This window comes from Crocodylus porosus, unplaced genomic scaffold, assembly GCF_001723895.1.
Source record: "Crocodylus porosus isolate Cpor-Errol unplaced genomic scaffold, CroPor_comp1, whole genome shotgun sequence".
Taxonomy (NCBI): domain Eukaryota; kingdom Metazoa; phylum Chordata; order Crocodylia; family Crocodylidae; genus Crocodylus; species Crocodylus porosus.
This window is the reverse complement of record NW_017728886.1, coordinates 62,682,315-62,690,400: the sequence shown is the minus strand read 5'-3', so window position 1 is coordinate 62,690,400 and position 8,086 is coordinate 62,682,315. Positions and strand designations below refer to the sequence as shown.

General features: G+C 40.4%; 1 long non-coding RNA gene across 2 annotated transcripts; it reads right to left on the bottom strand.

Annotated features, from left to right (window-relative positions):
- Positions 1-674: 674 nt before the first annotated feature.
- Positions 675-5,893, bottom strand: LOC109310420. Of its 2 annotated transcripts, XR_002101201.1 has the most exons (3): positions 5,803-5,893; positions 4,093-4,247; positions 675-1,955 (listed from the first exon to the last, which is right to left on the bottom strand). It is a non-coding gene; the product is annotated as an uncharacterized LOC109310420 (long non-coding RNA). The 2 variants fall into 2 exon arrangements; XR_002101202.1 differs by lacking the exon at positions 4,093-4,247.
- Positions 5,894-8,086: the final 2,193 nt, after the last annotated feature.

The following is an 8,086-nucleotide window of genomic DNA, read 5'->3' as shown; positions in this document are numbered from 1 at the left end:
ATTCTGTAAGTCAACACTGTTGTACAGGCCAATAGCCTGTAAATAACCATGGTCAAATATTGGTACAGGGAACTATTCCAACATCTCAGTTTCATTTTGCTACTACAAAATATACAAGTTTAAATTTAGTCAGTTTGTCTCATGGCAATGGAGAACACTACATTCATTACTTTAGGGACTATTCAGTGCTAACATCTGTAATTATATGAGTTTAATTACAACCGTCCCTTCATGGATTTAGAGGTTATTCTCTACACTTTTTCCAGTGAATGTATACTACTACAACATTTAAGTAAAGTTATAAAATAAGCAAGCATTTTACCAAAAATGTAGGCTGGTTCAAATACAAGTGGATACATTCTTAAAATGCTCTATATAACTACATACAAAATAGAGACCAATTTTATATTGCAAAAGGCTCCTACACTTTCACAAAATGTACAATTTTTTAAAATTCTACACTAGAATAATGCTTCCATAACTTATATTTAATGTGCCGGGGCACTTTTTTCTTGTAGCAGTTAATGTATAGCTCGTTTTAATACTGTAAGCTCTCCAGGACAGGGACTATCTCTTATTGTCATGCAGTGCCCAATACAGTGAAAATTATTTTGGGGGTATTACTATAGCATTTATTTAGTTGAATTAATGCATGATTGAAGACCGCTTCAGGCTAGACATAAGGAAAAACTTCTTTACAAGCCAAGTGCCAAGGATTTGGAACAGGCTCCCGCCGGAGGTGATACAGTCATCCACCCTGGCGATCTTCAAAAAGCGTCTCGGTGCCCGTCTTGCTGGGGTCACCTGATCCCAGCAGTCTGTCCTGCCCAAGTGCACGGGGGCTGGACCTGATCATCTGTAAGGTCCCTTCCAGCCCCTAGCAACTACGAAACTATTATAAGAGAGGTGCCTATATGTATATATAAGTCCAAATCCTATTTGCTGGGTACCTATTAAATTCATTAAACCATGCAAAAGAAGTGCCTGTGAATTTAACCACTCCAGTCCCTAACCAATCCTTCTTAAACAGCCTGGGAAAATAGACTTTTTGTAGCATGAAAGCTTACAGACTCAGGTTGTGAAAGACCAAGTTAGAGACCAAGTTTAAAAACACTGGGCCAGATCTTCTATTTGTTAGTAATGCTGTTCCACTCTGTTCAAATCCCTGAAAAAGCCATTATTGTAAAAGGTGAATGAGTTCTCCTCCTCCCTGCTACTTTTTTGCGATTTAGGCTTAGTCCATACGTTAAGGCATTACAAATACTGATCTATTTGGTAGGTTTTCAAGGACTAAAGCAGGGTGGATAGTGTTGGATATGTCACGTAGACACCTACTAGGTATAATAGGATCTGGCTCGTACAGCCCGCACCTGAGAAGCTGAAACCTGCACCTAATAAAGTCAGTGCAAAACTGCCATTGGTTCCAGTGTCAGATTATTTATCAGGCCTACCTCAAGGTGCTAGAGACTCTTTGCTGATCTCAACAATGGAGCTATATTGTAGACAGGAGAGGAGAGGTGATATATCAAATCACAATTATGTTCCTAATATTTAGATAAGCCCTTCCTGTATCTTAGCCATCTGCAAAGAGTAAAATTAGGACATATTAAATGCATCAAACTGGCACTTCTATAACAAATTGTGAAAGACAAATGTATCTAGATTTCTGATTTTATTCCTTTTCTTATTAATACTTCATATCAAATGGAAAACCTTCTAAGATGAGAGCAGGGAAAACATCACAAAAACAGGAGTAAGGTTGTCTGTTACGATGTAAAGATAAATACAACTGCTTTGCTTCATTTTTTCTTCTTTGTGTTACAAACTTTTTGCTGCCAGGGAAATCCTTTTCATCTTCCCTGAAATTCATCACAGCAGCACCCAACTGACATACGTAATTATCACAGTTGTGTATTTCCAAGAGATTCCTTTCTTCTGTCTTAATCTCTTTATCCCTAAGGATGATAAAAGCATTATCTGAACAGAGTTTACATATGGTTTACATGTGGTTTTAGGCACATGCAGGTTTTCAAAAGTATATGCAAATATTTCTAATTAGAGAAAAGTTGATGTTTAAAAACAGTGAATTTCTTTTGAGATTCTATACTGTTTAGTGAATGTTTGAGTTTTACGTAGTAACATAAAAATATGGTTTTGTGTGGACATAGAAGAAGACTACTTGCTTATTCTTCAAAAACCCTTGATGCAACACTAGAGGCCAAATCAGGGGTGGACCCAGGTGGGCAGGATGGCATGGTCGCATCTCCCTTTGACTGTGTGCTGCATGAGCAGTGAGCTTTCTGTGCTCACTGGCATATGAGTGCAAGTTTTGATGGAGATCTGCATGTGCCATGAATTCAGAGCCCACAAGCTGGTTATCACGCAGCTCCAAAGCCCAAGGGTGAGCACTGCTGCTGTTTGCTTTTCCCTCATGTCTTCCCCTTCTCCCAACTTCCCTCCACCCCCCCCACCTCCTAGTGGAATTCAGCAGTGAAGGAAAAGAGGGAAGGAGCAGCGGCTGCGCTCAGCCTCTGAACTCCAGAGTTGTATGAATGTAGGGGATGATCATCTCTTCCTCTCCTCCCCTCTTTATCCTTGTTGTTTAATTTTTGGGGGGAGGGAAAACAGTGGCAGCACTCACCTTACTGGGCTCTGGAGCTGTGTGAAACTCAGAGACTCCAGGCCAGACCTTGTTCCAACTAGCTGGTGAACTCTGAGCTCACTGGCATCTAGGGTGGTGATGGTGGGGAGAGACATGCAAACACACCCCCTTTGGCCGCATGCTGTATGGGCAAAATGATCTCTTCACTGAGTATGTGCCACCCAGCCAAAGGGGTGTGGTCACACCTCCTCACAGCAATTCTGGATTTGCCAGTGGGTTGAATTCTTTTTTATATTTAAATGCCTAAATGGTGGAAAGATTCCAGGAGGGGGAGAGGCCATGGATTCTGGCCCCTACTCTGATTGGCTTTTCTGACTTTTGTATTTAACATTCATTAGATAAATTGGGTAGGTGGAAGTGGGATAGCTTCTGGCCCACTAGGAGAAGTATAGCCAGAGCCTGGGGCTTGCTTCTTTTGATGATAGTATCCTTAACATTGAGCCACCCTCCCTCTAATTTGCTTGCTTACTCCTGGTCCCACATATCTTCTCCTCTTAGTTGCCCAGTGGTTCAGCTTCAAGATGAAGACTAGGGAGCCTTATCTGTGGCTTGAAGGTTAGAACATTTTGCTAGGAAAGGCAGGTTCAAACCTCATCTGGATAAGGGGCAAGAATCTGGGTCTTCCACTCCAACCACCAGGCTAAAAGATAGGACATTTCTTTTTTGACAAACAGTTGCTAGTTGTGTTTTTCTCCAACTACATTTTTGGGGGACTTACATAGACATAGGCACATATCCATGCAGATCTTTTCTACCCTGGAGCTTAGGAAGCTATAGTGAAGTCTTCTTACTGTACTCAGAAGGGAAGCACAGCACGAACATAGCTATGTAAGTACAAATAGCATCCACCCTATCTGACCAGAAAAAAATGTCATTATCTGACCATGTAAGTGCAACTGAGGAGCCACCTCTCCTTTGTTTCTTCACCAATGATAGAGCTGACATTCTGAACACCTGTATTCAATTTTGAGAGGCCATTTAAAGTACAGATAGGCTGCATGAGAGAATGTTATTATGATATCCAATATGGTCAAGCAGTTCAGCTTACCTTTTTTGAGCCTTGTTCAAAGGTTCAGTTTCAGGATCAAACAATTTTTTAGACAAGCACGCTAAAAACTAAAATGGATGCAGGAAATGTAACAACTACAGTAACTGTGTTGTATGACAAATCACATAGGAGCTTTTTGAGTTCTAGCTCTAGCAGTCTCAATTATTCAGCCATTATACAAGTATAACTGGGCCTAAAGCATAACCTAATGTAACAGGAGCCTCTGACCAGCTTGGAGCCTCATGTCATTGTGTGGTTTGCATTGCTCTAATGCGGCTCCTGAATGAGATTCCATTACAGTCAGAAACAACAAAGATCACGTGATTCAAAAACAAAAGTACACAGTCTGAATTAGACTTTACTGTGTTAGATTTCGATTTACCTAGTATTTCAAAGAATAAGGTAATGATGGTGGTAGTGGTAATGATAACATGGATCTGGCCTGTGGAGGTGGGGTATCTGTCCTGCAGAATTTCATTGTGGGCTGGACCACCCATTTCTGTGGGCTGGAATGTACCCATGGGTTCATCACTGCATCTGCAAGAGCCATTGTGGCAGCAGTGTTAATTCCCATGGCTGTCAAAGCTGCAGTTTTAGTGCAGTTCCAGAACCCAGGGGCTAGGGACAGGCATTATACACAAACCAGTTTAAATGATCAGACACTGGTTTAAACCTGTAACAGAACAGATGTTCAGTGCACATAAACCAGTTTGAAAATGGCTGAAACCGGTTTGATGTGAATGTGGTTGAAAGTAGTATCAGACTTAACTGACTTGGATTAAACGGGTTTATGCAATGTCTGTCCCAGACCCCTTGCTGGTTTAAGTTAAATCAGAGTCCCCCAGCATCCCAGCATGCTCTCTGGGCTGGGCAGGGCTCTCTGCTCCACAGCAGGGCAGGCCCCTCCCTTCTGCTCCTTGGCTGGGGCTTAGCACAGACTTGCAGGCATAGCAGGGTCTGCTGGCTTCCCTGTGGGCCCCCCCCACCCACTCACTGCTTAAGCAGAGATCCCTTCCACCTCTCTGCCACAGAGGGACCATAGCCAGCATGTGGTATGCTAGCTAATGCCAAGAGGTGTCTGGGTGTGTTTCTCTCTCCAGTTTCACTGGAATAGGCAGACATAACAGTGACCACTTAGGGTTTTTGGAACTAATCAACAGGTCAGCGGGTAAGCTGTTTATGAAGTCTGAAGTAATGTAGAGAGAGGCTATTGCTTCGCTAACTGGGCGATAAAGACTGTTATCAGCCCCCACTGGCTGGCTTCCCCACCTGTCAGTTTGCTGTAGACAGTATGATGAAGCAGGGAGGGAGATTGAAAATCTCCGTATCACCAACAGATGCATGAATTGTATACCCCACCTTGCCTCAGAGTGCTAGTCCAGGGCTGGGGGCTGGCAATACTCCTGCCCCTTGATTAGCCAGCAGTGAAAAGCCCGGGACTGTGCAGGCAGACATCCCTAATGAGACAGTCCTGCTGGGGCTTGGCCCAGCTCAGCTCTCTTCAGAAGGGAAGGGAGGGCTGCTCTAGTACCTCCCCCTCCTCCCCCCCACTGCTTCTAGCCTGAGCCCCTCTCCCTATCCTCTGCTGCACTCCCCTCCTCCTCCCGCAGCTCTTCTTGTCAGACTCTGTTGAAATCAGGGGTTTTAGTCACTCTGGTGACTAATATCAGCAGCAGAGGAAAAGTGGGGTGGACAGTAGTAGTGGTTGGGTTCTGGAACTGTATTGAAACAGCAGTTTTAACTGCCACTGGAATCAATGCCATTGCTGCTGCTTGTGGGTTCTCTGGCCTGTGGAGAGCCCCATAGTCTGGATTTAGCTTGTAGTGCCAAATGTGTTTGATACCCCTAGCTCTTGTGGAGTGTCTCCTGCATTCTAGTCCTGGATCTGTGAATGACCCTCTGTATGACCTTGTGGAAGTCCCTTATCCTTTCTGTGTCTGTTCACCCATTTAACAGGATGAAAAGATAATTCATACCTCTCACAGAGGTATAAGTAATATTTATGAAGCTATTTAAAATCTTCAGTTACAATGTACAAGTATTACTAAGAAATAAAAACCCTGTCAAAATGATATAGTTCAGACATACTCACAAAACTTACTGTATATGAGGGTTCTACAGAATGCTTTTAATTCAGACCCTCTATGGTTTCCAGTTGCTGCACATATGGTCCTGCCTCCAAAACCCTGGAAAATGTTACATATGATAGAGTTAGTTTTCAGCAGGCAGATTTAACATTAACACTAATGGGTCTCATGTAGTTAAATCCCTGCATACTGTGCTAAAAGTGTGCCCTCAGGTATGCTGTATTGGCAATTAGTTACAAAGTCAGTTATATAAGTGTGTTGTGGAATTTCCTAATTTTATGGCTGCAGAACCTTAATATTATTAGAATGGCGTTTCCTTTCATGATATGTGTATTTCAAAAGCAATAAATGTTTGTTCACAAACCTGCTAAGGCTATTAAGTAATAACAGGCAGTTGCCTATTATATCATTTGTAATACTAAAGCACCTAAAAACAAAAGAAAATGCATAGCTGAGGCCATCCTAAAATTGATGATGTACACATAGTAAGTATAAGGTCTGCCAAAGCAGTTCATTAAGCTACTGTGGTTAAGGCAGCCAGTGTCTGTAGCCAATGGCACGCCCAGAAGGGCCAGCATTACAACTGGATTACCCACACACAGCTGGATTAACTGAAGGCTGTCTTCGGCATGAGTTCAGGGTGAATCTCACACTTCTACCTTTGGATCCTTAGTAAAATACCTTAACTATTCTACTACTACATCCTCCTGCATAATAAACAAACAAGAAATGCATATTCCTCACCAACTTAAATCTAATCTGGCAATTTTAAGGTTTTAGGTATATTGTTTCTATTATCTTGTTTTAGAAATCAAAACATTTTGTTTGGAGGGATTCTATCAAATGGGAAATATTTACAATTTAAATAAAAAAGATTTTTTGTTTAAGTGCTAATACTAATTTCTTCACCCAACTGGATATGGAATAAGAACTGTAAAATATTGTTAATTAAAATAGATAAGACAGATAGACATGCACGTGAAGTAAATTTATATATATATCTCTTAACTTGTATTTTCTAGACTCAGTTACATCTGCAAACACTTATGAATATGTCTAAGCTTCATACATGCAAGTACTTAGGTGCTTAAGTTGAAGTTTGCAGATGTTTCCAGAATCAGTGTAATTTGTATGTTTTTTTCTAACTTTTATGTTTATATTTTGAGTTTACTCATAAAAAGTGATTATTTTGAATAGGAGTTCAAGTTGTTGTATTACAAGAAAATGCATAGATATGCTTGATAAGACCAGTAGACCAGATCCTAGGTTACGCCTGAGGCATATTTACATTTAGTTTGGGAAAGATGGTGATACAGTCTACAGTTACAGCTCCTCCAGTCATTTGTCAGTGTAATGCATTGGCTCTACACAATGACAGACACCAGTGGCTCCAAAGGGAACATATTAATATATACAGGCTTGTCAACTATATCTACCTATTTAGTTATATAATTTTATATGAAAGTGAATTGCAAATTTAAAGTGGGATAGCTATTCAAGTGAGTGTCAGAGTCTAACTGTGTGTCACCCTTTATCATATGATATTGTTTTATGGGGCAAATACACAAAGAAATAGTATACATAATGCTGTAATGCCATAGAAGAAATATTTTAAAACCTGTTATACTCCAAATCAATCAATATTTTCAGAATTATGTGTCCTATTTGCAGAATTATATGTCCCAGTATGACTTAGTCCTACAATACTAAAATACGCATTTTTCTTTTCTTTAATTTATCTGGGGGATCAATATTATGGGAATGTATTTTATTTTGGCTACATGAGATTGTGCCTAAGAAAGACAAGCAAACCATGGAGTGGAACCATGACACTTTAGTTCTAAAAGTAAATGTTTAAGATGAAGGAAAATGTGTTTTAGCTGTGAAAAGATCATTACATTCTTGTGTTGCAAGCGATCATTAGAAGACAGCATGCTTATATGCATACACATAGTCCCCATTGGAAGCAGGACAATACCCAAACTATTCATAACAACAATTGTCAATAACTTGGCTTAATTTTAATGGTTGTGTAAAAGTGATATTATAGTTGTGATGATCCAGAAATTATGCAAGAGGCAAGGATTTCTTAGGGTGATATCTTCTATTGAACCAGATATATATTTGGGATAGTCAGATATGCTTTCAAATGCTTGCTAATTCATGTGTTTCCTTTTAACATAGGCAGCATAAAAGTCTTCAAGGAGGTTTAATTCCATTAAAATGTTGTCATTTTGGATCACAAAAAAGTCAAAATTTAAAAACACTTAAAAACCTGTAACTTTTCTT